Consider the following 18,466-nt stretch of genomic DNA (forward strand, 5'->3'; position numbering starts at 1 on the left):
CTAAACTTGTTGCACAAAGTGCACACTAATTAACTTACTCTTAGTAAAAAGTGTTAGTTCACGAATTTAAAATGTTTTTTTTTCAATTTTTTGATGTCTAAAAATATTTATAATAAAAGTTTAATTATTATAAAGTAAAATAATAGACTAGTATGTTATTTTTAATTATTATAACTATGTCTTACAACCAAAGTCACTTAAAAATTAAATAGAGAAGCCAACCCAATTTGTAAAAAAAAACATGGCTGTTTGTTACAGACCTAGTCATTTGGTACAAATATAACGACACTGAAAACTATATCTCATAAAAATTAAGTTTGTACTAGAAGGTTTTAAGTTCGGAGAAAGTCTTACATTGTGACGTATTAACGCGTCAAGGTGCTTTTAGAAATGAGGGCATAATCAAACAGCGTCTTAATTAAAGCGGAAACATGTGATTTTAGGAGAATGATAATGACGCAACAACGCGGTTTTAAGGAGGATGTGATCACCAGCATAAAAGAAAAACAGCTTTTATTTTTTATCATATTTTAGCAAACTTCTGACAAAGATGAGGCTCTTTTTTTTTCATTGTTCTGGTTCTTTTGATTGCAGGTTGCACCGCCGGAAGAAGTAAGTTTTTTAACTGAAATAAAATATAAATAGTAAAAATTTAATAAAACATTTAAAAATAAAACTACTAATATATAGAAAATCATGTAAATTTAGGTAGGTATATGTTTATTGATTTTGTTTAAGTAAAACGATAAACAGTTGTATAAATTATGTAAATAAAAAGGATAAAACTTTAAATTAAGTATAATTTTCAAGTATTATAGTTTTACGATAAAAAGCATTTTTAAAACAAAATATTTAAAATCAAGAATAAGCAAATAACTAAAGCAGTTTTAGTAAATACACAAACCATCTGTATTATTTAATTTTAAAACAGTTTATAGCATGTTTATATTAAACTTACAGTGAAAATTTAAAATATCTGCCTTTTTAACTCACACATTTACATTATTAACAACAGTCAAATATTTACTGACATAACTTTAATAACTCTAATATTACATTTATAAAGGTTGTAACGAAGTGTTTTCTTTTATTTTTTAAAAGATTCAGCGATACAAACATTGGTAAACCTACACTTAAAGACTGAACTCAGCAGTTTTAGCTACAATTTATATATGAATTTTTTTAGGAAAGTCACAAACAAAAAGAATTTGTAACAGAAATTCAAGCGGAAACTTCACCTTCAATTGCAACAGACTGAGAAACCCGAAAGCTAAAAGTAAATTTACAATATTCTTTTCTTTTTTGTATTACGGTAGTAAATTATAATGCTGCAGTTTTATTTGTATATACAAGGCTAAATGTATACGTTTCAAATTTAATGCAGTTTAATATGCTCATATATTTTATCTTATTTTAAATACTATAACAGTTTTGTTTTAACAATGACTTTAAATTTTTAAGTAGAAATTTAAAATGCTGTTTAAACTTTATTTTAAATCTGATTTATATGTTTTGTTAAATTAAGTATCAGTTACAAAGTTAAAGTTTAATTTAGAAATCAAAAACAAACAAGCAAAATAACAAGAAAATATAACAAAATTATAATAAAATTGAAATTAGATAATATAAACAAAATTATATAAGATAAAAACCGTTTTTACAAAAACAAATTAAAAAGATTTATCTTTTTATCTAAAATTTTGTTTGTTTTATAATAAAAGTATGAAGTGTTGAGCTTTTCTTTAAGAAATCTTATTTTCAAAGAAAAAAAAAACTTATTACGCTTTAAACAAAACTATAAAAGCAAAAAAAAAAAGTTTTACACTAAATGGGTTGTAATTAAAACTAGAAAATTGAATTCAAAAATGTATCTAGCTAGTTATAAATGAAGTAAACACTTTATAAGAGTTCGTTTTAAAACAGTTAAACTGATGTTCTTTTAACAAAAACCACAACTTACTACTTTCAGTAAAAATAATTATAATGAAAAGCTTCATTAAAATGGTGTTGACACAAGCTTTGATTTCTAGGAAATTTTATTATTTACTTACAGTCAAAATAAAACCAAGTATATTGTAACAAAATTTAATTTCAAAACTCTATTTACAAATGCCTATTAGCGTTTTTAATATGTCGTAACACGTGATAAACTTTAATGAACTGGTGTTAAAAAAGCAACTATTAAAAGCAATATTTTTTGTAACTTGAAAAAAAAATTAGGCATTGTAACAAAGTTGAACCTAATACAGTTAACAACTTTTAACACTTTTTAAGTTTGAGTATATTTAAATTTTTACAGATAGTTGGCTCGGATTTATTTTAATATTTCTGATCTTTTTATTAAATACACATTACATTTTTTAAGATTTTAGGTGGTTGTGTCATTTAGTTTTTTAATTTTTTAATTTTAATAATTTTAATTTAATTTTAATTTTGTAAGTTTTTTTTTCAATTTAGTAAAATTTCTCGGAGTGTTTTTAACGCTTCGTCGTTCAGTTGGTTTTTTGTTATGATTTGCACGGAGACATTTTTGCACTGGTTGAGTTTTACTTTTTTATTATCACTGTTACCCGTATTCATTACCCTCGGTCGGTAACTATTTTTTATTTTATTTAACATTAATTTAGTTTTTTTTTTAATTTAATTTAATTTTTTTACTATCACTGTCACCCCTAACCCTTACCCTCGGTCGGTAACCAATTTTTATTTTATTTAACATTAATTTAGTTTTTTTTTTTTTTTAATTTAATTTTTTTACTATCACTGTTACCCCTAACCCTTACCCTCGGTCGGTAACTAATTTTTATTTTATTTAACATTAATTTAATTTTTTTTTAATTTTTTTTTTACTATCACTGTTACCCGTATTCATTACCCTTGGTCAGTATTTTATTGATTTTGTAATATTTTTTTATTTAACAGGCAAGTGCAAGTTGATTCAGAGGTACAAGTGTAACCCGAACGCTAAAATTATGGCCCCAAAACCCGAATCTGAGTAGTTTAAAAAAATAATAATTGTTTCGTGTGTTCGTTTTTTAATGGTTTTCGTAATAATGTTTATTTTTGTTTTTTCCGTTGCAAATTTTATATCTATGACACTAACTTGATAATTTTGTAGTAGTTTTAAACCATTTATAAAGCAATTTGATTATAAGTAAACAGCCTAGTTAATTAGTATTATGTTGTATATTCGCATACCAATAGTAAATATTATCACTTTATGCATGTAATTGTGGTTTTTTTCTTTTTGTAAAATTATCAATAGCATTACTAAGTAAAAAATTTAAAACATATGTTTTTACTATTTTTGTAACAATTGAAAGAGAAATTCAACTTTACTAATTTCATCGTAAAGTGGTTGATAAACATTATTTGTTAGTACATATTTGCATACTGTTAGTGCTATAAATACATGTAACAAACATTCACTTATATTTATCTACTTTCGCGACTTTGAGAATTATGTGTAAAAAACAAAGTACTTTTATAAGTCGTTTCGAAATAGTGAAGAAAAGAAAACTTTTTTTGACATATTTGTTGACTATAAAAAAGACAAGAGAAGTAATGTACACTGTTAATGTTATAAGTTTTTTGCTAGAAAAGTATTACATGATGTACCAGCTTTTGTTTCAAAACATTGTATAAGATAAACATAGTATGTTTTTAAAACTCTACAAGTATAGCAATTTTTAGCGTGTTAAATAAACGTTTAAATACAAACGATGTACTTTTAAGTTTCTATTATCCAATTTAATTCTACACACAGTAATGTTTTTATAGGTAGTGGTCAAATTTGCACAAGCGTACAAAATTCCACGAGGTGACAAAATTGCACGAAGATACTTTTGTACAAGGGAATAAAATTACACGAAAGGTCACTTTTATACGAAGACTCTTTTGCACGAACAGAAAATTTTGCACGGAGACATTTATGCACGGGTTGAATTTTTTATTAATTTTATTTTTTTCAGTTTATTTATTTTTATTTTCACTATCACTGTTACTCCTAATCCTCAATCTCGGTCAGTAACTTTTTTTTTAAGTTTTTTTATTAAATATCATTTTTTTCTTTTTTTTACTCTCGTGCAAAACTGTAACTCGTGCAAAATTGACCCTTGGTGCAAAATTGTCTTCGTGCAATTTTGTCCCCTCGTGCAAATTTATCTTCGTGAAAAAATGTCATCTTACAATTCTGTGCTCTCGTGAAATTTTGTCTTCAGTCCGTTTTAATAGCTTTACTAGCTTAAAAACTTCAAAAAGTTGCATAGAAATTACTTATCTTTTGTTTTAACCGTTTTTGCTTCAAAAATTCTTTATCGCTTAAGTTCGTTTTACTTTGACTAGTTTCTAATTTTAACGTTTTTCAAACTTAAAAAAAAACTTTTGATTGCGAAAAGTTCATAAATTATGACATAGTTACAAACCTAAAAGATACAACAATAAACAAAACTTTTAAACTTTTTATTTACTGTTAAAATATTAAAATAAACTGCATTAATGTTAAAAGTTTTGTCCTTTTTTTTAGTAAGTTAATTTTTAGTCTTTAAATTAAGTAAGCACTTTACTAAACAATTATTTAAAAAAATTCTTCATTTGAGATAAAAGTTTGTAAGTGCATCAAAAAATTTACTAAGACACACTGGTTATATCACTTTGGGTGTTTTTTTTTAATTGCTCAGCAAGTTTTCAGTAAAGCACAAAATAAAAAATTAACTTACAAAATACTTAGAAGTCAGTCTTATAGACTGTACAACATTTTGAAGACACTTAGTTTATTGATAAAAAAATTATATGTACTTAATCTTGTTTAAACTATTTTTAAAAATTCTAACTTTAAAGAACTTATTACTATGATGCATTAAACTTTTAACTTTCTGAAAAATATACAACTAAAAATCTTAATAACCTAACTTTGGAAAAAACTTAATCGTATATTTCGATACGTTAATAACTTCTATGTGTTTCTAATTTAGTTTTACTTTTTTTGAAATGTACATAAGGAAATATGTACGTACTTAAGCAATCTTCAAATTTGCACCACTTTTCATAAAATTTTGTTTACTTGATACATAAAAATAGTTATATCAATTGAAAAATACTAAGTAAAACTTATAAACAAAATAACTGCTATCAATATTAGTTGCTATTTATTCAAAATAGAAAAAAAATACAATGTTCTAGAACGAACAAACTTTTAATAAAAAGCAAGTATGAATAAAAAAGGGTTTAAAATAGTTTAGTATAAGAACAGCTTTTAAAATGTACTAATTTTTGAGTAGTTTCAATGAAGAAAAAAGTTTATAAGATTTAAACTTTTAATTAACAACTCTTTATTAAACAATACTAAAATTATTTTGAGATTGTATAAATCATTAAAAACTTTTTGGAACAGCAATTAATTTTTTTTTTAGTTTTAAGTTAAAGACTATTATGAATAATTATAAATAAATTACAAATGGAGTTAGTGTAGTACTTGTGATGTAGATAAGTTTAAAAAACAAGAGTTTTAAACTTACTAAAGCTTAATTTTGAAGTTAGCTGTTAATTTTATCAATAATATAAGGTAATAAAGTTAAGCCCTATAAGTTTGTAAGACTTAAAATATTTTTAAAATCATTATATGAAGCTAGTTACTATATTTAATTTTTAAAGTATTTGGATGTATAAAGACTTTATTGAACATAAAGTTTTTTTTTAGTTTGAAGATGGCTGAGAGTTTTTTGTTTCACTTATATAAAAGTTCGTTGAGAAATTTAAAAAGTATCATAATACAACGAATGTAGTAATTTTACTAATTTTTTCTTTTTCATACTAAACTAGTTAAATATAATTATTTTTTTTAGCAACTTCTTTAAGAAGTTTTAAATATTTTTCCGGACTATGTTTTATTTTCATTAATTACATTTGTTTTAAATAAATTATTTTTTTCTTCAACTTATTTCCTATGTGCGTACTGCATAATATAAGAATTCAGTATGCTGTTGTCCAGCTTTCTTATATTCTGCCTCTCCCGCAAACTACCCAAGATGTGCAAAAGGTCCCTTTCCGAAACCCTCTTTTGGACTTTCGTTCGGTCCCCATACCCCTGTTTTGGTTCGTCAATGTACTTGGGGTGCCCTTGAAAACCGTTGCCATGGACACCAGGGTTGATAGCTTTTCGGTCGTTCAGCAGTTGTGATAATATCTTGTTCTAGAACAAAACATGTTTTGTTAAAATAATAATATAATCATGAAGACATATAGATTTATGTAAAAGTTTATAGTTTGTAAGCCATAATTGTTAAAAAAAATGCAAATCTTTTCAAATGTTTTAGCTAGTGTTAACATAAGCTGTGCTTTAAGATAAAACAATCTTTATTACTTGTATTTGTAGTATATTATAAAATTTTTATCTTAGGTAAGACAGTAAATAATAATAGTTTAACTTATTTTCTGACTAAATAAAATTTTATTCTAAAACGAAAAGTCTATTATAAAAAATTTAAAATAAAAAGCTAACAGTTACAAAATTTATTTTAATATATTTTCAGTAAAATCGGAAATTAAATAACAGTTAAAAGAAAATTAGGTATTTAAAGGATGTTGGTAGCTTTCTTCCTTTATATTTAAATTTTTATTTTTTTTATTGTGTTAGTTAATGTCAGTTAAAATAGTAAGTTAGAACATATCCGTATATTTATTTTACTTTTTTTAAACAATTTAATTATTTTAATGGAAAAACGTTTACTACTGGAAAAGTTGTTTATTTATCTCTGCAATCATTAAAAAATAGCACAAGACTTTTTTGAATGTAAATTGAAGAGGTTTTAATATACTTTAAAACACAAATTAACTATAAAAACTCACTAAATGTATAACATTATAATAATATAACATAATAAAGTAAATTGAGTATTTCAGGTACAAACTGTGTATCCTTTTATAAATATAAAATTTAACCAACAAGTAAAATGATAATTTATTTTATCATGTTAAACGTTTTTCAATTTGCTTACTATCGTATTTTAGTATTTAATACATAAATAACAAATAACCAAATATTAAACATATAAATCAATAAAACTATTATGTTCCTACGTCAAATTCAGAATTGCCGTGTAAGATAATGCATGTAAAATGACGTAACACTAAAAACAATTATATTTGTAATTATATTAGAACAATCGTATTTATTCGTTTTTTAATTTGCCTACTGTCGTAATTAAGTATTCAATACATAATAATCAAATATTAAACATATAAATCAGAATAATCAGTTAATAAAACTCACAAGTAAAGTGTTCATTTGCTTGTGTTCAGTAACGCGCTGATCAAGCTGCTTGCCATCATAATCAAGTATCGATTTCGAATTAACTCCTTGTAAGTTCGCCAGCAGTACTAGCTTGCATGTCAGTATGATGATGAGTAATTTGCATCTCATTTTAACTAAAACTATCAAACCTGGGAAAAACAATTATTTGATATGAAACATGACACAAATGTAGTAAGTGTTGTAAGTTTTGGTAAAAATATTCAATTATTATGAATAAAAATTATGAATATTTGTTTGCTTGTTTTAGTAATTACTTTAATAAACACGTAAGAAAGTTTAAAAAAATAAAAGAAAAGTAGTTTAATTTCTGTTTTCGGTTTTTTGACATCAATAAAGTTGTCTAATTCTTATTAAAAAAATAAAAATATATACAGAAATTAATTTTATCAAACATGCTTTAACGTTTTAAAATCGGGTTAATACGTAAGACTTTAACATATTTTATAACTATGTTGAAATATGTTAAAAAAAATAAAGAACAATTGTGCAATTTTTATAACTAAAATAAAACATAGTTAAACTACAAAACATTTTAAAGACACACGTTATTTAAATTTAATACATTTAAAAATTTTATTTCAGAAAGCTAACCTTTTTTTTGTTGTAGATGGTTTTAAAGTAAACTAGTTGATTGTAAAGACTGAATAGCGAACTTGAAAATTACCGAAAAAAAGCAACAAATCAACTTGCTAACACAATAATAAATTTCAAAGCCAGAGTAATTAGCGAAATCCGATTGAATTTTAGTTTTTGTCTGCTTACTAATAAAAGCCAAATTTATGACAAATCTTAAAGTAATTTATTATTTTTTGAAAAATTTCAGGACAAAATTCTTTATTGCTGTTTAAACTACACAGATGTTCCTTTTTTACAAAAATCTTTTGATTTGTCTTAAATGCGTAATTTTAAACGTTTCTTTACGCTTTTATTCTATTAGCTTAGTATTAACACTTAACTAAAATTCAAACAAAAAAAACTATGTGTAAAAAATGTAACACAAGAACTAATGTTTCTATATACTTGTTTAGTTTTTGGTATAAAATAAAAATAAGCTAAACTCTAATAATAGTATTCAGTCAGCTTTTAAATGACTTTGACGATGTGTAACATCAAATATTTAGTTTAGTTAATTGATTAACTAACAAAAGTCTTTACATTTATAAAAAAATGCAATATTTATTTTAAGTAACCGTTAAGAAAGATAATACAAAATGCCTTTTTACAAACTAAGTACTAAAAAGTAGTAAAATTATATGCAAACATATGTTAATTACTAGTATGCAAAATAGCTGTATTTTTAAGCATATTTAAATACTACATACTTTTTCTGGTTTTTAAACAAAGAAATAAGAATTTCCGGAGCAAATTCATCTAAATTAGCTTAAAAAACTTTATTAGTTTTAAATGTTAAAACAGCTAAATGTTTTATTTGATAAACTAAAATGATGTTACTGGAGTTTTAATACGAAAAAACCTATACATAAAGACTCAAAAATTTCTAAGGTTTTAAATTTTCTAATTTAAATTATAGAATAACTAACGAAAAAGATTGCTTAGTCCAAAACAAAATTGTGCTAGTAAAATGATTAATATTGATTTCGTGTACTTAGTATAAAAGCATTTCCCTTAACTATGAAAATAAAGCTAATAAATATTTAATACAAGATCATTAAAATATTAAGTTTTTGTTAAAATGAAACTGGATAAGCAAGAACATTCTTTTATTTAAAACTAACTATGATGGCTAAAGAGCTAGGATCTTTTTTTTTTTACAATTTCGTTTGTAAATTAAACTATTAACGTTATTAAGAAATATCTAAAAAATAATAACAAGACATTTTGAAAATTTAATTATTTTTAAATTTTTATTAGCTTTTGTTATAGAAGCATACATCCTATTAACTTATCTGAACTTATCTAAATACTTTATTACAAGTTTCCAAGTCTTTAAAAACTACAGTAGCTAACAATTAGTTGCAATTTGAAAGTAAATTAAACTATAGATAAATAGAAAATAAAAAAACCAAGTTGCTGTTAGCTTCTAAAATTCTAAAAAGGTTTGTTACATGTTTTCAATTAACACTGTTAATTTGATTAATGTTAATGATAATTTAAAGAAAATAGTCTATCTTTTATAACTAAAAGATTAAACCTACGTTGACTTTACATAGCTTAATTCTTTTTTTATTTGCATTTAACAAAAAACTGTTGTCTTGAAATAGGAAAGTTTTCACTGCAAACCAAAACAAGTTTATACTTTAAGTTGCTATTTAACAACATTCAATTTAAATAAACCATTAGTACGTATTTATTTTATGAGTAGGAAAAAAACTAAAACAATTTGTTTTGAAAAAAAGTTTTTTAACTAATACACATGCGTTTAAAAAGCTGTAAAAAAAATTAAAACCAGTTTAAAAACACGCTTACTGTCAGAAAAACAAGTTTATATTTTAAATAAAATTAAATAAACTTTTTAAACTAAACTGTTTACTAAATAGAATAACTAATGCTTTAGCTGTAAAAAATCATAACTTTAGTGTTAAAAAAAACTATTGGTTTTTTTTTAATTAGAATATAAAAAATTAAAACAAAACCTTTTTTATTCACACCCTGAAGGACTGTCTTTACACCATAATATAGTGGCTGATTAAAAAAAGGTGAAGTTTTGTTGAATAAACAGATTAAAAGTTAAATTATAAACTCATTACACAAGTTGTAAGTAGAAGCAAACAAGGCAAAAGCTTATTTTTAAACAAACTAGTTTTTATTATTTATATGCACCTTTGAGTAAAAAAAGCTTTCGCCTTTTAGAATTCTGCTAGTAAATAGAGAGAAAAAAAAGCTAAGTGCTTAAAATTCTAACAATAAATATTCTGATTCTTTTTAACTTATTCTTTTATATGTCTACTTTTAGATATTTCAAATGCTTTTTATCGTTATACTTTTAACTAAATTAATCAAGTTCATTTATTAATTTTTTATTAAAAATAAGAATATTTCTTTCATAAATGATTACTTAGTTTTGTTATTTTAACAAAACTTTTGCTTTTATACTAAAGTATAAGTTTTATATTCTATGAGTTTCCCTCAAAAAGCGTTTATAAACTTTCTTAATACTGTAATCTAAACTGGTGTCAATAGTTAATATACTTTTTTTTAGTTAGTTTAACTGTTTAAATATTGCGAATTAAAAGAAAAACTCTGAAAAAAAAATTTAAAATGTTTTAAATTACTTTTTTTTTTGCAAAAATAATGAGAACAAAAATAAATATCTTTTTAAATAAACAAAGTTAATACAAACTACAAAAGTATGTATAAAGTTCCCCTACAAGTTGAAAACAATTGGTTTGCATTTAACAATAACGCAAATTTTATTAAATGTAAATCCATATACGTATTTGTAAAAAAAACACAGCTTTCTACTTAACAGTTTTAATTTTTTTAATCTTAAATTATGTTTAAAAGTGATGATTTATATGTTTTTTTTTTTAAACTAGACAAAATTAAATCAAATATCAATTTGTTGTCATAAGATCATGAAAATAGTTGACAATATTTCCCATATATTTACATATTTTTGTGAAAAATTTGCTAAGTTTATTAAGATAAATCAATCAGTTGAAAAATATATATCTGCATTTAAAGAAAAATAAACTTATTAAGTAAGTTAGCTTTCTGTGGGAAAAAGTTTAGTTGAATTAATAAAAAAGTTAAATATACTTATAATTTCTCTGTCAAGATAAACCTGATGATTTGCACATATAAACACGTATGTTTTTTTCTAAATTTACAACATTTTTTTTTTATTTTTGGTAAAACAGTATGTCATGTTACTTAAAATAATTGAAGGTCAACAAGTTTTTTTTCAGCATTTAAAAAAAGACAGTGAAATTTATTATTTTAACAAAAATGATCCAAGAAGAATTCAGGAAAGAAATAAGTAATATTAAAAAAAGTAATTAATAGTAGTAGTATTCACTCCCCCTTATCTTTTTTAATACAATTTCAAATATTGAAAAATTTCAACATGTTTGTTGTATCAAATGTAAAGTAATTTAAGTTAAGATCGTTTTATTCCTAAAACTCATCTGTAACAGCTAAATCATAATATTAAATGCAAGAAATTAACTTTCAACAATATTTTTGTAATAAAATAGAGCTTAACGAATTTTTTGGAAAACTTATAGCTTAGTTTTGCCTAAAAACTTGAAGTTTTGAATAAATATAAATTGACATTTGAAACTGAGAAGTCAATAAAAAAAGTTCAGACAACTTGTGATACAAAAAAAACTGTTATCTTCTAATAATAAAATGAATATTTTTTTTGCATAAACTTTTTTTAAACTATACAAAACAAGTGTAAAGTTTTGTTGCAGAAGTTATGTGTATTTAAATCAACAAGTTTAAAAAAGTACGTTCCTATCTATTTTTTCTGCAAGAAAAAAAAAAGTGTTGCTCAAATTAAATCTTTTTAAAACATCTAGCTTTTTGTTTTAAGAAAATTTTAAAAAACAATTTAAAACTTTGTTAACTCGCTAAAAGTTCAACCAACGGCAAATAAAACTTTCGTGTAAAAACTATTTCAAATTTGATTTGGTTTAATACTTTGTGACAAACTTGACTCGTAAGTTAATCTATTAAAGCAGACATTCTTTTTACCTAATTTATTTCAAATTTTTTCGCACAAACTTTACGACTTTAAAAAAATATTAGTATAAATAAATTAAAAAAAAATATTGAAAAAATTAATTTAGCATATTAATCTTAATTTTAGCAATAATAAAACTTAAGTTCTTATACAAAAAAAAAAACCTGTTCAGTAATCTGAAACTTTTTAGTTTTGTATCTTGGAACTTGTGTTTAGCGTTTATAAAGCAATACTTTTTTTAATCTAATAAAACAAAAAAGGCACATGTAGTCGCGAACTTTGTAAACAATGAACTGTCTAACACATTTTATAAAAGCAATAAAAAAAATTGTCTGCATCAAAAAGACTCTCACTTTTGTACTGAACACATGTTTATATGGCTGTACGCAATAAATCAAAAAGCGTTTAGATAGAACGCTTCCTACTTTAAAGCAAGTTAAGCTTTATTTGTTTGTTTTCAAATAAAAAACACGTCTTAAATAACCTTAAAAAACATCTAGTTTTACAAGGAAAATTAGCTATAAGAGCACAAATTATTTATTATGTAGAGTTTTTTTAATAACGTTATAAGTCAAACAAACTAAGTTAAACATACTTCCGAAGTACTTACAATTTAAATAAAAGCATGTGTAAGCAATCGCAATCAATTCTGTCAAAAAAAAAAAAATTAGTAATGAAATAAAAACGGCTACAAGTAAATTTAAAAGACGCGCGTTTAATTTACCACTTTATGCGTTATGTAACTAATATAAAAAGGAAAAATACTTTCTACGACACACACTTACCTCTGTACTACAAAAAAAAGACAGCATCTGGTAAAGAATAAGGTAAATAATGGATAAGCTCATATAAAACGTTTTCTTATGAAAATAAATTTTACACTTCTAGTTCAATCTGTGCTTATATTTTAAGCTCCTTCACAAGTTCACCTTTTTAAATCATAACCCTTGTAAGCTTGTTTAAACGGAAGCATAAATATTTATAACAAACTTTTTTGTGTTTTCCATTCATAATTATCATAATTTTCCTGTTTTGCTTTAACAGCAAAAAGTTCAAAAAATATTACCAGCAGGTTTTGAAAAAGTTGAGCAATGGAAAAACTTTTGAAAGAAAGACTATCATTAGTAAAAGCTTTAATGTTTTATGTTTCTAAAAGCAGTAATTATTGAAGTTATGTTTAAAACAAACGTCAAATGGTGTAATTGTAGATTTTAAAGTATACGTAAGTTAAAACATAATTGACTTTTAAAATGAAAATTAAGCAATTTCAAAATATTTAATATTTATGATAGCAAACGGCTACTGAGCAATTCATAGTGTTTTTTATTCATTTTAAAAAGTAAACTGCTAACTTTTCCGGTGTAATTTTAACAGCTGTCTTACGCTTAAATTGATAATTTACTTAATTGAATAATAACAACAGCTATTAAGAAAATTACTTTCATTTTTTAATTTAGAATGCTTAAATTGATCTATACCAGTAGATTTTTGAAAAATAAGTAAGTGTTATAACAATCCATTTTTAAACTATAATGTTTCTTTAGCAAAAGTTTTATTCGATTGCCACTAAGCTTTTTTTTATGTTTAAATCTGTTTTATAAAAAATACAATGATGTCTTAAGCCTAAATTAATTATTACTGGTAGAACTTGGGTGAGCAGAATTTAAATAAAGACTTATTATGACGCATGATGACATCACAAGGGTGTGAATATAAAAGTGTTGTACTTATACTACTTTTACATGTTTTAACAATTTAAAAATAATTTAACTTTAAACTTTAAACTAAACTTTAAAAAATTGCTGTCTCAATTAGATTAAATTTGAGATGGCTCGGTACCCCCTATGACTTCATTACACTAATCACAAGACATTTCTCATATTTAAAGACTCACTAAAACAAAAACTTTTCACTTTTATAATTTAATTAAAAACGTGAAATGGTTTAATTGGATTTTGAAATGAGCGTAAGATGTTTAATCGGCAAAGATTTTAATTTTTATGATAAAAATTCCAACAAAGTTATTTTTATATTTAATATTTTATTAAAAGTATCTTACTGGATTTTCTAAATAAATATATGTCTAACGTTTAAATTGATATTAGTAGTAGTACTTGAGTAAGTAAAAGCAGGATTAAAAGTCTTATAAAAAGTCGCATGTACTGAAGTTTTAATCATAATAATATAACTACAAATAATAATATTAGAAATTTTTAAGTAAGAAAATACTTTTTAAGTGTTTTGTTATAAACATGCTATTTTAACTCGAAAATCTTACGTTTTAGACTTTATGTAGCATTTGCAAATATATTAACAATTAAATTAAAGGAAAAATAATCTATTTCAATTTGTTCTCTTTTTTATTTTTGTAACGCATTTTGGTATAAAGTTTATACATACTTATACCAAACATTATCAAACAATAAAGTAACAAAAGTAAATGTAAATTATTTATAAACTGTGCTTAAATACTATGACGTATACGATTATAAAAATATATAACTATACTTAAGAATAATTAGCTTTCCCACATAAAATTTTCAAAAAAGATTTTTAAACTCTTTTACGAAGGTTAATAAAATTAAAACTTTTTTTTTGACAGACCTGCTTATAAATAATCAGTACATCTTGCTAATCAATTATTGATTAATTGGTTGCACACTGTAAACAGCTTAGCTCTCTTAAGTGCGTTTTAAACTAAAGTTTGAACAGTTCACGACAAAATTTAAACAAAACCATTTCCCGTCAGCTTGTGTCAGAAATTCAGTATTTAAGCATCAACGAAAACTAACTTGCTAAACCATTTAACTGAAAAAATAAAAAAATCTCTCTATGCAGGTAATATGAACTGACGGGGAAGATCGTCTAAACTTGAACTTTATAATCGAACAAATGGTATTACAATTAAAAACACTAAAGCATGTAATATATGTATATTGTTTATTGAACGACAAATAACAGCACTCAAAGTATTTTCTCTTAAGACCTGTTGCGCGAAAAAACCTTTCGATTGTCGAGTCGCACACCAACGTCACCTTTCAACGTCTTGCCCAGGACTTCAGTGAGTAAAACTTGAGAAAATCAGATTAGCACGTACATGGGGTGTCCAGGACTATATTTTTAAGTAATGCTGTTTGTATTGAAAATACTAAATGACGCAATAAAGCAAAGACGTAAATGTACGTATGTTTGTTATTAGCGATAAAACTCTTGTCTTAAATTAAATTGTTGTTCACTGGTTGCGCAACTCAATCACCATGTTTTTAGAACTGCTTTTTTTTCTAACTAAGACTTGAAAAAAAAAAGGTTTTTTATTGAACTTAAAGTTGATTGCTGAAGTATAAAGTGTATATTTTTATCAAGGAGAATTTTTTAATCAATTGAATATTTAAAATTTTAGTACGTTATTGGTAATAAAAGTGTTTTTAAAACTCGTGTACACTGTATAAACGCTTTAACCTTGAACAAACTCTTATTTATGGAGTTGTATTGCAATATGTTTCATTGAAAAACATTATAATATTGTCCGTTAAAAAATTTGTTTATTAGTAATTGTGTTAGTTGTAAAGTTTTGTTAAAAAATCCAAACAAAATTAAATTGTTTTACAGCTTTGTGACACATTGAAATTTATCTCATATTAATTATTTTCCATTTTAATTTTTGCCTTTAGTAATAACTTTGTTTATAAAATTGACCAATTTAATCTTATATTATTGATAAATAGAACTAAACTTGACTAAATTTAATATAACACTTCAACTTAACATTTTAAAAAAGAATACTCCTTAAAGAATCTTGTTTCGGTTAAAGCGAATTAAATCAACAAAAACTTAGCTTTTTAAACAACTGTTATAAAACTTCAATTGGTAAAACTTAGTTTATAAATTTAAAAACTTAACCTTTAAGCTTCAAACAACTTTAAACTCAGCAACAGGATATAAAATTGCAAAGTCAAAATTTGAAATAAAACATTAAAAGTTTAACGTAAAAATACAACTTTTCTTAAAGGTGTGTCTAAAACTTAACCTGAATTCTTAATTTTACTTTATTATTTTGACTCATATAACTAAATTTTCTCCTACACCCTAGAATCTAAAATGAGGAATTGATTAGTATTTTTTTAATATCAAATTGCCAAACTATAAACAAGTTAATTTTTCTATTAGAAAAGTCCTAAAAAATTTTGTTTTGTTTGGTACATAAACTTAGAAAAGAAATTTTTTGTTACCGATAATTTTTTTTTACACTTTTTTACCTTTTTTCAAACTTAAAATGAAAATCAAACCACAAGTTTTTAAATACTGTTATTGTGTGTTAATTTTTGTTTTCAATACTAAATCTTGTACTTTTTGCTTTGTTAATAAACTAAGTTTTAAGATTTAAAAAAAAAAGTAGTATAGTTCTTTTTAATGTTCAGAATTGCTTATAGTATTTAAAAAAAAGTTTTATTTTATACGAGATTAGAAAAGGTCAGTTTTCTATAATTAGTCTAATTTTTTCAACTATTTCAAATTGTTTTAAGATTTATACTATACTAATATATATCTAGCAAGAGCTGTTGTTACTAACTAAATCAACGAAAAAAAGTAAATCTTAATTAAAAACGTTTTTAATCAAATTATCACTGAAAAAATACAGTAACAACCTCTTGTTTCACTATCGAAATTAGCTTTTTTTTCAATAAAAGCATGGGCATTTTCTCCAAACTTCAAGATGTTATACGCAATCAATACTAATTAGTTTCAGTTTGTTATCGATCTTCACTCGGCGAATAAATACAAACTTATGCTTGATGTCTTGGATATCAACTAGAATGGCTTAAACTTTGTATTTTAAGATCTTTTGAGAAACAAAACTTTAAAATTGAAATGAAATTTCCAGTGTTTGTTTAAGATTTCAATTTGACAGTTTTAAGTAAACCTTGAAGTACTCTTAGAACTTTTTGTTTACTAATCATTAATCATAAACTTTCAAATAAATATTTTACATTAAAAAAACAAAAATAAACACTTAACGCTTTCCTGAAACTTTAAATCTTTTAACTAAATCTAAACTTAAAGTTTATATCAAAACTTCAACTGTCAACATACATTTTATAAAACAACTAAAAAATAACATTTAAGTTTAAATTAAAAAACAGCATTATATGATTCCTTTTGTTTATAGTTTTTTTTTTAAAGCCTTAGACTTAATTAAACTTGAATTTTAGTCAAAAACGATTGAAAAATTTAAGGTTGTTTAATAAAACAGTTCCTTTTTCTACTATTTATTACAGTTCTCACATCTCATTCAATGATAGATGAAATTTTTCTTAAGTTTTCAAATATCTTATATTTATACTAGTTTTTATAGTAATTGTTTGACTAAAATAAAACTAAGAAAACCATTAAAAAAAATTTAAATCAATATTACATATAAAGCCGAAAATGGGAATTTTTAAATATTTTGATTTTTTAAAAGTTTTACTTTATTTTCTTTATTCTTTGGTTTTAAGGTTTAAACTGTTTACCACTGACATAGTTTGATAAAAACAGTAAAAAAGTTATTAGTTATATAACATATAACATATTACCTTTTACCCATTAATAATTTGTTTTATAACTCAAATCTATTTTTAACTGAAAATTTCACAAATTATATAGGTATTGCGTAATAACCTTTTATTGATATGACCAAATAAATTATAAAATTTCCAAAGCATAATTTATATTGAATAAAATTTAGTGATATCCAATCTAATACATAAAAGGGTATTTTTGTTATATATAACATTCGGAACCATTTTTCCAAACAGTTTTCTTTATTTACCTAAATTCCACTTTTAAATTCAAAAAGTGTTTTTAATTGTTTTTACGAACTAGTCGTTTATTTAAAACGGACATACAATATGACAATTTTAATTTCAATTTTTTATGCGATAAAATACGTTCGTGTATTTTACTAAATTGTAAAAACTATTAAACAGTTTATCAGAATATAAATTTTTGATGTGATTAAACAACTTTAGTAAATAAAAAACTTCAATTTTATAAAAATAGCAAGTAGTTAAAACTCTGTTTAAAAGATTAAATAGTTAGATATCAATGTTTCATTTTTTAAACACCAATTTTTTATTATTTCTTTGTAAAAGTTTGTTTTTTTTAAGTATAATACCAGTAATCAAACCATTAAGTAAAAAAATTTAAATTGTCATTATTAGCTTAATAAAAAGCGTATTTTTTTTTAGATTGTGTAACATAAACTATTAAAACGACTACTAATATACCAATAGTTTACTTCATTAAACCGTTGATTAAACTTATTCTACTTAGTGTTTGTTTTAACCATACAACATTGAAAAAATTAATTTAAAAAAACATTCAACTGATGATTTATAAAAAATGTGGTAAAAAATTCGTAAAACTAACACAACTATTGAATTCATAAGCAAACATAGTATAAAATCTAATTCTGCGTATTACTTAGTTTTAACTAATAACCAACATTTAACATTATACTGATGACT

This window comes from Thalia democratica, chromosome 3 (genome assembly GCF_965202585.1).
Source record: "Thalia democratica chromosome 3, ktThaDemo2.hap1.1, whole genome shotgun sequence".
Taxonomy (NCBI): Eukaryota; Metazoa; Chordata; class Thaliacea; order Salpida; family Salpidae; genus Thalia; species Thalia democratica.